The sequence below is a fragment of the Cupressus sempervirens genome, chromosome 11 (genome assembly GCF_028749045.1).
Source record: "Cupressus sempervirens isolate cs-2001-9-10 chromosome 11, ASM2874904v1, whole genome shotgun sequence".
Lineage (NCBI taxonomy): Eukaryota > Viridiplantae > Streptophyta > Pinopsida > Cupressales > Cupressaceae > Cupressus > Cupressus sempervirens.
In genome coordinates this window covers 368,826,713-368,844,245 of record NC_143128.1, presented here as the reverse complement: position 1 = coordinate 368,844,245, position 17,533 = coordinate 368,826,713, and the positions used below count along the sequence as shown (strand labels likewise).

The following is a 17,533-nucleotide window of genomic DNA, read 5'->3' as shown; positions in this document are numbered from 1 at the left end:
TGAGGTTGACCTTGAAGGTAACATGAAATCTTAGACAAAAGAGTAAAAAATGGAGGGTGGAATTAAGACCATCCCAAGAAGTAAAAGTAGGGACTAATTTTATTTTATGTTTAGTAGATAGGGTCGATTGGTGATAGAATAATTAAACATAAAAATAAGTTGTAACAAGAGATGCAATGCATCACATTATGGTTTTAGAGGGGTAAATGAGTGAGAATAAGGTTAAATAGTTCTAAATTAACATTGTGAATGCATTAATTTTTGCCTAGAAATGCACTTGTGATCTAATAGGAGGGCTCATATTTTGTTGTTAAATTATCATTTTAGAAATGTACTTATGATATGATAGGATGGCTCATATTTTGTTGTTAAGTTCTCGTGTTATATTATTATATCTTTAGACATCTAAGTCGAAGAATAAAAGGCCAAAGTCTCTAATGTCGCACTAAGTACTTAATATCATACTACGATCAATACATATGTTTTAGACAAATTTGCACTTTCTACATTGACAACTTAAATATGTGCAATGAGAAAAGATATCCATACCAATATTTGAATTATAGAACTTGAAGAAGTCATGAAGCATTTGGAGTATCACATTATATGTTTAAGTATGTTATGCATGCTACTAGAGAACCATAAGTAGTTGGGAAAACTCCTCCAACTATGTATTATTCTCATCTTGATTATCAAATGCAAGTCACACTATTTTTAATCATTAGATAGAGATAAATAGCAGTATAGCACAATAACAACATAAACATATATGCAGAGGAAAAAAAGATAGATAATATAGATGAGGAAGAGGAAGATAAAATAGTAAGATAGAGTAATACCAACATAAGTTGTGTGAGAGAGAGAGAATTAAATATAATTATTTTTCTTAATAAAACAAATAGTCTAAATAAAATCATGGTTATAATAAAAAAATTAAAATATATTATATTTTAATTAATGAAACTAAGAATTTAATTTTTATATTAAAACTCACATTTGTATAAGAAAAAATGAAATGTATTGAAATATAAAAATATTTTATAAGTAAAACTAATTGTTTAATTTTATACAATTAGATAAGGTTTACTATTTAATGTTTTATATTTCTAAATTTTTCATAAAATTAAGTAATTTTTAATTATTAAATAATATCTATATAATTTAATATGTACATTTGTGAATAATAAATGGATGAACTACATATAAATTTGATGTTGATGAATAAATATGATGTAATAAATAAGAAATAGAATATAACTATTTAATTTTAATACATATTTTATAAAAATTTAGTAATAATTTATATATCTTTTAGAATTGAATTATTTCTTTTTTGTGGTTATTTCCTTTAGTATTTATTTTTATGTAAAATATAATTATTAATTTAATATTAAAATATACATTTAAGTTTTAAATATATTTAAACTAAGTGATAAATTGTTTAAATAAAAAATATTGATAATAATAAATTATCTAATTTATAAATTGTAACACTTATCAATTATACATATTACAAACACTATTATAAAATATAATTAAAAAATAATATTGTTTAAGTTATTTCTATAAAAGTAAAATAATAGTAATAATTTAACTACTTTTATTAAAAAATCAAAGTTAAAAAAAAAAAATAGAAATTCAAATACAAAGATATTACATATTGAAATTATATTGCTATTGAGAATTAATATTGATTAAACATGTTGTGTGAGGTGGAACATAAAATGATTGAAAAAAAATCTTACCAACTTGTCACAAATGTGTAAAAGATAAAGTTGTAATTAATGCATGATAATAAGTTGTTAGAAAATATTTGTATTTTTGTTGAAAAAAATTAATTTTCTCCCCCACCAAAAATAGTATGGACCAATAGGATGAATGAAAAATGTGATTTATAAAATAATGAAAAATTAGAAAAAGATATAAATATTTGAAGTTTTATATAATCTTTTAAATTCTTTGATTTGATTGGTCAGTGTTAATATAATATTAGCACTGACATGAATGTATAAATATTCCTGCCCATGGCAGGAACTAATAAGTTAATTAGATAGGGTATATATAATTTAATTAAAGATAAAAAAACATTATAACTGATTGTAATTATAATATAATAATATAATATAATTCATATTTTATAATATTTTAATATTTTTCATTATATTTTAGATAGAATTATAAATCATTACATGCATTCTAAAATATAAATCAAATCAATCAAATTGTGAATTGTGTAAACTTATTAACTATAAACGTACTGAATCAGTTTGATTGTTAATCGGCCAACCCTTAGTTTTGGCTACTTTTAATTCAAAAATTAGCATGAATTTAATAGAAATAATAATATAGAAATTAATCAATAAAATAATAAATATCTCAATTTTTTTACCATTATCAAGGTTTATTATCCATAGAATATAAAGAAGCTTAGACCTTGCTTCTATTACTTTTTTATTATTTATGTATAAGTTGTTGTTTTTCTAAGATCAAATGTAGTAGCATTGCCAATGTGATTGATGTCTTCCAAATCCATATTTGAATACTCATAAATATGAGAGGAGGAGACATGTCTCATGAAGAGACATGTCTCTATAGTTAGTCATCATTAGTTAATAAATAACTATATGTATAACTCATCTTTAAGTATATATGTAATATTAATATATTAACCATATATGTAATATATTATTATATTATTATATAAAAATATATGATGTATAATATATATTATATTACATATATAATATATATTATATTACACATATAATATATATTATATTTATAAGATATTTATTTTAAAGATGATTTACCATCAACAAGGTATTTCATGATAAAATCAATTCAACAGAAGTTACAACCTTAACACTTCCTCTTAGCTAGGGAGGATTTATAGAGCACATTATGCTCTCAAGAATAAGAAGAGACATCATCTCAGTATGATATTCAATTCACTATGAGACTAAATTTCTCACCTTTCATAACACACAATTGAAGTCATTTCTATTACTTTTAAAAACACCACCTTAAGTGTGGTCTATAGTAGCAACTATGGTGTCCGACAACATCCGGCCCAAAGAACCATAACAAGTTCGTTATCATGGTGTCCGACAAAATTTGGCCCAAAGAACCATGATAACAGATCTCTCATTTGTAAGATCACCACCTTACAATGGTTACCTTCTAATTGTTCATTATCATGGTGTTCGGCGAAATCCGACCCAAAGAACCATGATAACAGGTCTACCATTTATAAGATCATCATCTTATAATGATTACCTTCTGTTTATATATGTCAATGAAAGATCATCACCTTTCATTACATATCATATGTGAAATAGTAACCACCATGAACCCAGTCAAAGGGTGGTACAAAGGCTTTCACCTCATTCTCACAAAAAAATGCATTACAAGGAATTTCACTTAGAACTTCTCCTCGTAGAGAAGATATCATTAACAAAGGATTGCACCTTAAAATTCTCCCTTTGAACAATGATCCTAGGAAGTCAAGTCCTCTAGTTATCCCAATAGAAACTCTCTTCACCCAAGGATGCCTTTCGAACTCCCTCTAAATTTGATATCAATCTTCTGACTTTCTGGTGGTAAGTCATCACTTCCTCATGATATACATAAGAGTAGGCCCATCAAAATCATGCAATCACACACATGTATTTCTAGACTCCCTCTGAGTATCAATCTACTAAGGTCCTACATTGCCTTCGAAAAAGTGTCATACTCCCTCTTAATGTAGAAGAATCTCATAATCTTAATCATCAAAGATTTTTTCTTCAAGAGCCTCACTTTATCCATCTTAATCATTAGGGTCTTCAGAACTACTATCATTAGATTGAGTTTGCATAATATTTGGTAACATATGTAAAGTACCAACCTTCTTTTCCTGTAAGAATATCCTCAAACATAAAGGAAAAGATCAAAGAAAATAACCCATATAGTATGTATAGAATTAAAAATAAATGAATAGATAAATGTAAAAGATACAAGTACTTATTTTCCCATGAGGGTCATGGAATGTCTCCTTTTCTAAGGATGGTTCAAGTGGGAATGAAAAATTGCCTATTATTCCCGCCCTCCCCCCCCCCCCCCCCCCCCATCCACAATGTAAATTTTCCACTCTTATATCATTGAACACTTTTACATCACACCAAATTTGACAACTTGTTTCTAAGTTTCAACTTGCTCTTTTCATTCATTGAAGCTCCAAACATTCATTAAGCTTAATAGTAGAAGCTAACATAACTTTCTTATGATGTACACAAGGGGTAGGATTACAATCCTCTTGACTACTCCAATTTACAGGAGTATCCATCTCAAAATGGTTTACTCCATCTAAATCAATAAGACTAAGATCACAAAAGGTTAATTGAATAACATCCTTAGTCTTCTCCCTCTCTTTCAAGGTTGTCGCTAATAACATGTCTGGCTCCCTCTGAATCTCAATCTTCATTTTCCTACAAGAACATTCTCAAAGGAAAATATCAAGGCACATAACTCTTTAGTATATATAGAAATATAAATAAGAGATTTACTTTATTAAAATTATGGTACTTAAAATTTGTACTCAAAAGAGAATACTTATCTCATGAAGTCAAAGATGTTGGAAATATTCAAGACTAGCTAGGTTACTGAGAGGGGAGGGGTGAATCAATAACCTCAAAAACTTTACCAAATTTAGATCTTGATTGCAATGATTCAATTACCATTTAGTTCATCAAATTAGATCTAACTGCATGCATGAGAAACTGAAAACATAAAACATTCATAACACTTGAACACAATAATTTGGTGACCTAGAAACCTTCCAAATAGAAAGTAAAACTGAGGTGGGGATGATACCCACAAAACTTCAATATTGCAGTATGAAGTTGGCCTATTAAGAATTATAATGATCACTTCTGATGATCTACCTTGTTAGGAGCAATTAGGACTGCTAGGTCCACCTTGTTAGAGGTTTTACAAACACACAATGAAGTATGCATTCTATTAAGAGATTTAAGAAAAGACTGTTAAGTCTACCTTGTTAAAGGATTTGGACTAGTTCACCTATTAGGATGAAACAATAGATCTCTGACTTACAACTGATTTGCTGATAGCACTAATACATTAGGGGTCAATTTGCGATGGCAAGAAAAGGTAATGTGGTTTTGGCTTTTTTTTTTCAATTTTAGCCCGATGTCGTTGCAATTGCGACGCCAGCGGGATATAAGAGAAAAAAAAAAAGCCAAAAACCCTCATTTGAATGAAATCGCGCAACACAGGGTTCTTCTGAAAGGAAAGGCGCGTGCGCGGGAGATCACTTTAGCAGCATTGAGAGGGGCATTAAGGTGAACTTGAGGCATTCAGAGGGTCGGGCAGAGACGCGCATCGACAAGGTGTAAGACAAATAAACCCATTACTCCTTTGTTCTCCATGTTTTTTAGGATCAAAAGCATGCCCATTCATTTTAGTGTCTAAATGTTTGAGCTCCTTCAAGTCTTTTAACGACTGCAGAGCAAAAGAGGCAAACAAGAGGCCTTTTAGTAGACATTTAGGGTAAGACAACCTCAACCTCCAGCAGAGATTTTGATTATTCTCAAAAACGAGTAAAAGGAGGAATAGATCTTAAATCATATCAACAAAGAGCATAAGCTCTTGAAGGCTTGCTAGAGCTTAGTGCACAATTACTCCAACAGCAAAGACTAGAAGAACTTGGCATAGTTTTGAGGCCTTTTGGACGTGGTAAAGTCTCCCCAAGAGAAACAACCATTTGGTTGACAAAAATCCTAAAAGGAGCAATGAGTGATGTTCACTACATGGGTTGAAAAATATAGATATTTCAACATAGCACTTGTTTATATATGTTTTGTATCTAGTTTTCTGATGTGTAAATATTACTTGGCCCTCGATTTGGCTCCAAGTGGAACATTTCCTCTTTATATCCGACTTACACTGTCTCATCTATAGCATCTTTTTGCAGATAGATGGATGATGTATGTTTGTCCATATAGGATTTGATTTTTGGGTAGTCACTAATGGTGTTGTTGTATGCTTTCCGGTCGATGGTTGGTCTGACCGCTTTAGCTATGGGTTTGCTTGATGGCAGCAACCCAATTGTTGAGAAAATTTGGGGGTAACCTAGTCGCTTGTTTTTTCAAGGTGATCTGAGTTGGTTATTGCTTTAGTTCACCCTAAGGAATGTTGGTAGGAGGCACAACAGCCCTGCATTGTCCTATGGATGATTCTCTTGTTGAGTTTGTATGGTTGCAACGGGTTTTATAATATAGCAGGTTTACAATTTTGTCTTGAGCTGCATGGTTATATATTTGCAATATCATTTTTTTCTACAAGAGCAACAAAGATGCCAAAAGAATTGAAGTCAAATTCTTGACTTGTGTGCCATAACCATAATACAGTGCAATTTTTGGAAGGGAATGCAGGCTCGCAGTATCATATTCTGTGTAATGGAATAAAATGCAACATATTCTTTTGGAAAGAGTGGTCAATTTGCAATAGACCAGACTGCAAGTGCATTGTTATATCGTGTAATTCCAATCAAAATTTTAATAGTCCAGCACATTGATAAAGTTAATTGTAATACGCCATCTCATTTCAAGAGTTAATTGTAATTCTCTCTTTTTAAAAGAGCACGTAACATTATTGATCATGGCATTATATTTTATGTAAACGAAAGTTTGTAGTGGTTTCCTACTATCTACCATAGTAGTAAAAATCTTCTTAGTAAAAAAAGGCAAACCAAAAGATTTAGAAATTATCGAACTATCACGAATCAATCAAGAAAAAATCATATTTTCAACACAAGTTAAATCAAGAACTAATCTATTTATGTTAAAGCAGGATGTATCAGCATTGATTGTAGCAGAAAAACAAGTTACACAGATGAAAACTTGCATTGTTGCACTTACAGCTAACATTTGACACTTGGAGTTGATATGCACGTTTCTTTGAGGTGGGTGATAACAAAGAGCTCATCAATTTTCACTGTGTTATCTTCTGGCTACAAGTCTACACCATTCTTCACTGTTTTTTATTTATACCTAATACAATTTTATTTTTCAAAATGTTTATCACTACCATAGTTTTTGACAGTTGGCTTCTTTGCATTAACGCCTATAAGGAGCCATTGGATATTGGAAGATAAAGGTTATAAATCTCAGGTAGTTTGTCTACGAGATTTCTTTTGGATTTGGCTGTGTTACATGAAATGCTGAAGTAAGATGCACTGATTTCAACCCATTCTGATTGATTTGTACAGATTCTTATAACCAGTTCCATATATTTAATTACATTTAGACACTATCTTTTAATGCTTTATTTCAGTGTGCTACATATTCTATTTCATATTTGTGATATATGATGAAAGTATTATAACATATGGAGGAATAGTCCATGAGTGGCGTGGCCAGTTGAAATGGTTTTAGTTTCAATTTTACACCATTTGATACAAATAATCAGTTTACCAATCGACCCCTAGGTTCATTCCATTTGCAGTAAAATCTTCATTACATAGAAAATGTTCACAAAATCTATGTCAATGCTCACACATCTTCTTGGACTTACGCAAATCTATGTCAATCCTCACACATTTTCTTGGACTTATGCAGGAACTATGCTACCCTGCAGCTCTTGTTAAATATTTTATCAACTTGACTTTTCTATTAAAGGCTCTCATGCTATATTGAAAGCCAAGTAAAGAAAAAGATATTATACACTATTTTGTTGGTACCCTGTGCAGCACAACAAACTTGTTCTTACTATAAGAAAATTTTCTTTTCTTTTGTTTCATTGCAGATCTTCTGCTTGCACAGAGATCTCTCCCCATCATTGGACACACTTGATAACATTCGAGTTTTGGATCGCATACAGGAAGTGCGTCTATACACATAAGTATAAACTTCTTCTTTTCTTGCATGTAATGTCCCCTTTCTAGCATTCATAGCATGATGTTGTCGTTAGCCTATTTCCCCATAGTCCCATAGGCTAACTAGGACATTAAAGGGGCTTAGAGGCCATTTGGCCTAGACAGTTTCAGTTGCAGGTCTTTTTGAGGGGTTCTGAGGCAACTTTGGGCATACTTACTATTTATAGTAAGTCATCTTGGAAATGGCCGGACATTCAGTCATAGTGGTATGTCGATGGTAATTGTTTAAAATCGACAGGAAGACTTATTATTCATTGATAAGATTTGTTATGCATTGATAAAGCCATTTTATAAAGTTAAATTTAAATATTTAACTTTATTAATGCATAGACTATAGTTGTGGGAAATATTTAAATTAAAAGAGTTCCCTTTATTTTTATAACACATTGGAGACATAAGGTACATAAAGGGAGTTATGTTTTATCCCACATTGAGAAAACGAAGGATTGAGCTCTTGTGAGAACACTATAAAAGAAATGGAAGAGTTTTTTTTTTGTATGCTTGGATGAAGATTAATGTTATGTTGCTGGATATCTGATTATCGGACTTGGAGGACGGAATCCCTCTTTGCTAGCATTCTCTTCGCTGTTGGAAGACACAGTCAGGAGGATCAAGGGTGTTTTCACTTCAGGAAACACATTGGGTTTCATTTGGGGTGTTTGCATGAAGAAATTTACAAGGGTTTGAGGTGCAGATCTAAAGTTAGTTATTGCCATAGTGCCGCATGAACAGTATTTTGCTACAGTCGGCATGAACAGTATTTTGCTACAGTATGGCGTGAACAGTGTTGGTATCAAGTTTACTTGTTTCTCTGGCTGATTAGAAGTTTGGAGGGCTGGCCGACTACATCTGCACAATACTACGGCAACTAATTTCAGGTTTCTTCTGTCAAATTTTGATATTTTGCATAATAATTGTTGAATACAAGTCTGAATAGTTGTTGCAACCTTTAAGGCAGCTGTAAGTGCACATCTACATTTAAAAATCACCCTTTATTAGCAGATTGAAAGAGTTTCCAGATTTTTCATATACTATTGAATGTGTGCCAAGTGTTTGTGAAAATGTTATGATGTGTATTATGCATTTTAATGTCACTTCATAGTTGTTTGTAAATCTACTCATTGGAAAGCAATTTATTGAGGAAATCAGCTTTATGAGTTTGCATACAAAGTGTTTGACAATATTCCTTAAGTTAAATTTTTGCAAGTCAAAGTTCAAATCAGGGGAGGATATTACAGTGGTATCAGAGCTATAAGTCCTACCATCCTGTGGAGGTCTTATAGGAAATTTGGAACTGGCGGATAGAGGGGAAAGTGTTTGATGAAATGTCAAAACACTAAAATCAGAGCATTTATGTTTGAGCATGTGACAGGGGCCTTATAATTTCTGCAATACCAGAGCAAGACAAAGTAGGAGTTCAGACCTGCAAAGCAAACAGTCTAGTTCATCCGTACAGGGGGGTATAGAATCCAGTCATACAGACATAGCGGAGGTATTCTTTGATCAAGACAGCAATATGGGTGACCGAGATGATAGGAATACAAGATTAGGTGGAGGCGGGAATGCCAGTCCAGAGCTTGGAGAGGAAAGATTCTTACAGTTATTAGAGACCTTGGTACAGGGTCACCGAGTCGCAGAACAAAGGGCACAGGAACAGAATCAGAGATTGGATCTTATGATGCAGATGATGGCTCGGCAAATGGGGTTGAATGCTAACATGGGTGGAGGAAATAATCAGAATGGTAACAATCATAATGGAAATGATCAGGATGGGACACATCATGGAGATGAAAAATTTGGGAACAATTTCGGTCATGCACCCCAACGAGCTAGGATAGTGAGTTCAAGGCCCATGATTCCTACATTTCCTCCTAGAGCTCCAGAGCAGCTCATACCAGAGCCCTAGATTACTGATATACAGGACCAGTTGAGGAGAGATTGGGAAGCCGGAGGGCCAGATTTTACTGCTGCAATTACCTTTAGGGAGTATATGGATGTGCGGATTAAACATATGCCACGTGGACATGACAGGAACCAGAGCTATGAGCTACAGAAGAAAGTAGGGAGACTTGAGTTACCATATTATGATGGCTCAGGAAAGTCTACAGCAAGAGCTTGGGTTCAAAAGCTTGACACATACTTTCAATTGAACCCTATGCCCGAGGAAGAAGCTATTAAGTATGTAGCAATTCATTTGGATGGGTTAGCACACGAGTGGTGGCATCATGGTATGGTCACTATGGGACATGCACACATTACCTCATATGTGGAGTTTACAGAGAGGCTGATTGAACGTTTTGATAGGAAGGATCCAGAGCTCCATTTCAAGGAGTTAGCTCAGCTTAAACAGTGGGGATCATTGGAAACATACATTTCAGAGTTTCAGAAACTTGCAGTGTTAGTAACAGATGTATCTGAATGGAGGATACTAGTTCTATTTATGGATGGGTTAGCTAATCCATTGAGAGGGTGGATTAAAGCTCTCAACCCTCCCACTTTGCAGGAAGCCATTAAGAAAGCTCATGACATGGATTCCTCTTCATCTTCAAAAAATAAATTCCAGGCAAAGAGTTTCCCTTCAAGGAAAGATAAGGACAGGAAACCTTTTCATAAAGAGGTTCAGTCAACTAAGGAGGAAAGTAAGAGGTTGGACAATGAGACACTTAATGATCTCAGGAAGAAGAAGCTTTGTTTTCATTGCGGGGAGCCTTGGGATTTGTCACATAAGTGTCCATTGAAAGCAAAAGCTAAGCAAATGGAGTACTTTTCAGCTAAAGAGTCAGTAGATGGAGATTCAGAGCAGTCATCTGAATCAGATGGAGATGATGATAGTTCTTCACAGGAGGAAGCACGCGGTGATAGCACGATAGCTCAGTTGTCAAGTATACAGGAGGCCGTCACTTTCAGAGTTAGGGGAACCTTGGATGGACAGAGAGTTGTGGCACTCATTGATACAGGGGCGACACATAACTTCATTGATGAGAAGTTTGTGACACGCAGAGGGCTACATATAGAGGAGCATAGGGGATTTAAGGTGATGGTTGCCGATGGCTTCAAAATTGAATGTACCAAGAAAATTTCCAACTTGCAGCTTCGTTTGGGAGATTATGACATGACAGGAGATTTCTTTGTGGTCAACATTGGTGATCAGGATATGGTGCTTGGGATGAACTGGATGAAGTCTCTGGTAGAGTTTACATTTAACCTTGAGAAAATGGAAATGAGGTTTGAGGAAAATGGTAAGAAGATAGTGCTCAGAGGTTTGTCAGATGGGAGACTTCGAGTGGTGTCACTCAAGTGGATGTAGAGTTTCTTTAGACATGATCAGGTGCAGTGGGCAGCAGAGTTTAGAGTAATGCCTGAGATGACAGAGCAGCATAAACAAGAGTATCCACCTGATGTACAAAAAATAATAACCAAACATACTAAGGTGTTTGGTGAGATACCTCCAGGGAGACCCCCAGATAGGGGAATCAAGCATGTTATTGAATTAGAGGAAGGGGCTAAGCCAGTTATCATCATACCTTACTGCCATCCGAAGAGATATAAGGATGAAATAGAAAAGGCAATTAAGGAGTTGATTGACATGGGGCACATACGGCCAAGAAAAAGTCCTTTCGCTTCTTCAGTAGTATTGGTGAAGAAGAAGGATGGTACAATGAGGATGTGCATTGATTATAGGGAGCTAAACAAGAAGACAATCAAGAACCGATACCCTATCCCACGCATCGATGAGCTTATTGATGAATTGCATGGTGCATGCTACTTCTCCAAGATTGATTTGAGATCCGGCTACCATCAAATACGGGTTAGAGAGGTGGATGTGGAGAAGACAGCTTTTAGATGCCACTATGGACATTTTGAGTTCTTAGTCATGCCCTTTGGGTTGACAAATGCCCCTGCCACTTTCCAGTCCTGTATGAATAGAGTGTTCAAAGATCAGTTGAGGAAGTTTGTGTTGATATTTTTTGATGATATACTGATATACAGCCGTACTTGGGAGGAACATTTGAAGCATATTGATACAGTGCTCAGTATTCTAGAGAGGGAGTCATTATATGCCAAGATGAGTAAATGTGAGTTTGGGATGGTAGAGTTGCTCTATCTAGGGCATTTTATTAGTGCAGGAAGTGTTCGGGTTGACCCAGACAAGATCAGGGCCATTTTGGATTGGCCACCACCAAGGAACACTTCACAACTCAAGGGATTTCTCGAGCTTTGTGGGTTCTACCACAGATTTGTGAAGGGATTTTCACAGATAGCAACACCACTTACAGATTTGACACAGAAAGATAGTTTCAAGTGGTCATAGAGGGCTCAGGATTGTTTTGACAGGTTTAAGGAGCTGATGAGTACATGTCCTGTTTTAGCCATTCTAGATTTCACCAGGCCTTTTGAGCTACAGTGTGATGCCTCGGGAGAGGGCATAGGAGCTGTTCTCATGCAAGACAAACATCCCATCGCATATGAGAGTAGAAAATTATGAGGTGTGGAGAGAACCTACAACATCTACGACAAAGAGATGCTAGCAATCATGCACGCGCTAGCTAAGTTCAGGCAGTACTTAGTGGGAAGCCGATTCACAGTAAAAACAGATCATAATAGCTTGAAACATTTCCTTGGACAGAAGGACCTTAATGACAGGCAACAAAAATGGGTGAGTAAATTACAGGCCTATGATTTCAACATAGCCTATGTCAAAGGGAAGAAAAATATTGTTGCAGATGTTTTATCTAGAAGGCCTCATTTGCTTGCTGTTGGGATAGTCATGGATGATTGGAGAGAGATGATCTTGGCAGAGTATGCTAAGGATAGTTGGGCATCTAGCATTATTGAGGGAGCTATTCAAGATAGTCGATACACTGTCGTAAATGATCTGATCATCTACAAGGAAAGGATTTATTTAGTACCAGGGTCTGCTATGAAGCAGAAGATTTTGAGGGCATTTCATGATTCACCAATGGAAGGACATCCCGGATTCTTTAAGACATATCGACAAGTGAGAGAGCGCTTCACTTGGAAAGGACTCAAATCAGAGGTGCTTCAGTTTGTTAGGGAATGCCCTGTGTGTTAGCAGAACAAACAGGAACATTCTTTTTCGGGTGGTTTACTACAGCCCCTACCCATACTTGAGAAGAAGTGGGATAGCATTTCCATGGATTTTATCACAAGCCTCCCCAAGGCACAGGGTCGGGATTGTATCTTTGTTGTGGTAGACAGATTGACGAAATTTGCACATTTCTTTGCAATTTCGTCTACATATTCAGCAGCACAAATAGTAGAACTATTTTTTCTAGAGGTATTCAGACTACATGGGATACCACGGAGCATAGTCAGTGACAGAGACAGCAGATTTATGAGCCACTTTTGGCAGGAGTTGTTCAGGTTATGTGGAACAGAGCTCACTCCGAGTACCAGCTACCACCCCCAAACTGATGGGCAGACAGAGATAGTGAACAAATGGGTTGAGGGGTACCTTCGAAACTACATTGCAGGAGAGCAGAAGGCTTGGGTGAAGTGGCTACATCTAGGGGAGTACTGCTATAATACCTCTTTCCATATGTCTATTCAAATGTCCCTTTTTATGGCACTGTACAGGTATGATGCTCCTAATTTTTTGGATTTGTTATTTGGGGATAGCAGGGTGCCTAAGGCCAAGGATACTTTGCAGGAGTGTCAGGACATTATGCGATCCTTGAAGAAAAATTTGCAAAAGGCACAAAATCAATAGAAGCAATATGCTGATCAGCACAGGGTTGAGAGGTCTTTTGAGGTGGGAGATATGGTGTACCTCATGTTACAGCCGTATAGACAGTCCTCTCTCAAGAAGAGTGGAGCAGAGAAATTGAAACCACGTTACTATGGACCGTTCAAGGTAATTAGGAGAGTGGGTGAAGTAGCTTATGAGTTGGAGTTGCCTGCAGACAGTAAAGTGCATAATGTGTTCCATGTGTCACGCCTTAAGAAGGCATTAGGTCATAATGTGGTGCCTTCAGTAGTATTGCCACCTCTTGATGATGAGGGAAAGCTTAGCTTGGTTCTCGAGGCCATACTTGACTCCAGGGAGAGGGTGCTTCGTAGGAGGACTATCAGGGAGTATCTAGTGAAGTGGAGGAACCTACCTATCGAGGATGCTACTTGGAAAAATGAGCAGATATTACAGCATCCAGAGATGAAATTGCTTGAGGACGAGCAATTTTGGGAAGGGCGGACTGTAATGTCCCCTTTCTAGCATTCATAGCATGATGTTGTCGTTAGCCTATTTCCCCATAGTCCCGTAGGCTAACTAGGACATTAAAAGGGCTTAGAGGCCATTTGGCCTAGACAGTTTCAGTTGCAGGTCTTTCTGAGGGGTTCTGAGGCAACTTTGGGCATACTTACTATTTATAGTAAGTCATCTTGGACATGGCCGAACATTCAGTCACAGTGGTATGTCGATGGTAATTGTTTAAAATCGACAAAAAGACTTATTATTCATTGATAAGATTTGTTATGCATTGATAAAGCCATTTTATAAAGTTAAATTTAAATATTTAACTTTATTAATGCATAGACTATAGTTGTGGGAAATATTTAAATCAAAAGAGTTCCTTTTATTTTTATAACACATTGGAGACATAAGGTACATAAAGGGAGTTATGTTTTATCCCACATTGAGAAAACGAAGGATTGAGCTCTTGTGAGAACACTATAAAAGAAATGGAAGAGTTTTTTTTTTGTATGCTTGGATGAAGATTAATGTTATGTTGCTGGATATCTGATTATCAGGCTTGGAGGATGGAATCCCTCTTTGCTAGCATTCTCTTCGCTGTTGGAAGACACAGTCAGGAGGATCAAGGGTGTTTTCACTTCAGGAAACACACTGAGTTTCATTTGGGGTGTTTGCATGAAGAAATTTACAAGGGTTTGAGGTGCAGATCTAAAGTTAGTTATTGCCATAGTGCCGCATGAACAGTATTTTTCTATAGTCGGCATGAACAATATTTTTCTACAGTATGGCATGAACAGTGTTGGTATCAAGTTTACTTGTTTTTTCGGCTGATTAGAAGTTTGGAGGGCTGGCCAACTACATCTGCACAATACTACGGCAACTAATTCCAGGTTTCTTCTGTCAAATTTTGATATTTTGCATAATAATTGTTGAATACAAGTATGAATAGTTGTTGCAGCCTTTAAGGCAGCTGTAAGTGCACATCTACATTTAAAAATCACCCTTTATTAGCAGATTGAAAGAGTTTCCAGATTTTTCATATACTATTGAATGTGTGCCAAGTGTTTGTGAAAATGTTATGATGTGTATTATGCATTTTAATGTCACTTCATAGTTGTTTGTAAATCTACTCATTGGAAAGAAATTTATTGAGGAAATCAGCTTTATGAGTTTGCATACAAAGTGTTTGACAATATTCCTTAAGTTAAATTTTTGCAAGTCAAAGTTCAAATCAGGGGAGGATATTACACCGTAACACATATAACAACAATTTTAAGTGCTTGCAAGGTATATACTTATGAATAAATATTACATCCTGATTTAAATGTATGAAAACAATTTTCATTCCTTTTAAGCTTCATTCATCTCGAGGTGCAATTCACAAACTCAAGAATAGTGGCTTTTGTTCTTCAGGATACCTTTAGGGGAAGAGTATGTGAATGCCCCCTCGTGTTTGGAGTCCAGTTTAGAGGAGATGGCTATTTACACTGCTAAGGTTTGTTGAATCTAATTCTGAATAAGATTGCTTGCTATTGTTGAATCTAATCTAATGTATATTTTAACTAGACTTGTAGTTTATATGTTTTGAAATTTTTGTTAGGCCTTGTAGTTTGTATAATTTGATTGCTAGAGAGCTTCTACAGCTACGCAAGAAGGTCGTTGCACGAGTTATAGCCGCGTGCTCGGGTATGAAATTTTTCTTTTTAAAATTCTAATGTATATTTTAACTAAAATTTTAGCTTATATGTTTTGAAATTGCTTTTAGTGGCTTAATGTTGTAAGGTCTCTTGAAATAAGACCTTCAGGCAGTTGGTCATCTTAGGAATAAAGTCAAAGAAAGTATTTTTAAAATATTAAAGTATTTAGCTAGGTCTAAGAAGATTTGTGTACTTTCGATAGTTTTGCTTAGTTTGTGAAAGTTGTAGACCGAAGTTTTCATAGCCCGATTTTTGCTTCCTACAAAGAACGATCATGTGAGATAATATAAGTGAAGAACAAAACAGGGAGACAATCGCTAGATTGTGGTCTAACTTGAAAAGAAAAGGTGATGGAAAATGTTATTGTCCTTGCAATATTTGTAAGGGCTTAAACCGTAGAAGACTGCTAATCAAAACAGTTAAGAGACATTGTAGGGAGAATGATCACATTGAAGGGGGGCATGACTATCATCCACTGGTAAGTCGTTCATTATATCATTTTAACAATTTATATACATATGAAATCACTTGATGATGAGTTGATGATCATGGTTTATTTATGTTAATCAATTTTATATAGGTTGATCTTCCCAGGGAAGTACATGATATGAACCACAACAATTCAAAGAATATGGTTTTCGAAGTGGAGGAACATGGAGGTGCAAATATCCAAGGTGAAGATAATGATCCCATGGAAGATGACGATCATGCGCCAGAAAACACAATTAAAGAGGATGGTATAAATACATTGATCCATGACACATCTAGTCCAAGCATATCCGATCATGATGATGATGATAGCCTCGATGTACCTCTACTTCAGAAGGCATACGAGACCCTATACAAAGACTCCCAAACAACTCTTTTCTCTGCTGTATTGTTGTTGTTGAACTTGAAGGTTATGAATGGTTTATCCAACATAACAATGTCACGTATGTTAAGGTATGTCATATATGTCTTTATAGTTAACAAAGGGTGAATAATGTACCACTAATATTGTTTATATTAACAACTTATATTTTTTGCTATAGATTGATAGGCGAATTTCTGTTACCATCATCAAATATTCTACCTCGCTCATATCGAGAATTAACTGTTGTTATGAAAGATATTGGAATGGAGTATGAAGCAATACATGCTTGTCCCAATGATCATATTATATATTATAAAGAACATGAATTTGCAACACAATGCCCTGTATGTCATACGAGTAGATATCGTACAGATCAACTAACAAAAAAGGTGCCTCAAAAGGTTCTTCTTTACATCCCCATTATTCCACGGATGTGACAATTATTCAGGTGTAGTAGCTTGGCTCAATTTATGAATTATAATGCACGCAATAGAAGTCGAGATGACATTATTCAAATCCCTACGGATGGTTCGACATTTATGCACATAGAGGAAAAGTGGCAACACTTCAAAGAAGAACCTTGTAATCTCAGGCTTTGATTGGCAGCGGACGGTGTCAATCCATTTGGAGAGATGAGATCTGTTTACTCGGTGTGGCCTGTTTTTGTTATCAACAATAACATTCCTCCATGGATGTCAATAAAGAGGGAGCACATTATGTTGGCAATGATTGTTCCAGGTATCTTATCATTTGATAGTTATTAATTTACATGTACTTACAAATCTTGCAGTAAAACGGTCACAATAATTATGTAATGTTATTGTTCATTCAAGTAGGTA

General features: G+C 35.2%; 1 protein-coding gene across 1 annotated transcript in view; it reads left to right on the top strand.

The window, feature by feature from the left end:
- LOC149529606 (uncharacterized) overlaps window positions 1-17,533 on the top strand; it is a 30,965-nt gene that overhangs the window by 160 nt on the left and 13,272 nt on the right. The gene's annotated exons all lie outside the window — the stretch shown is intronic.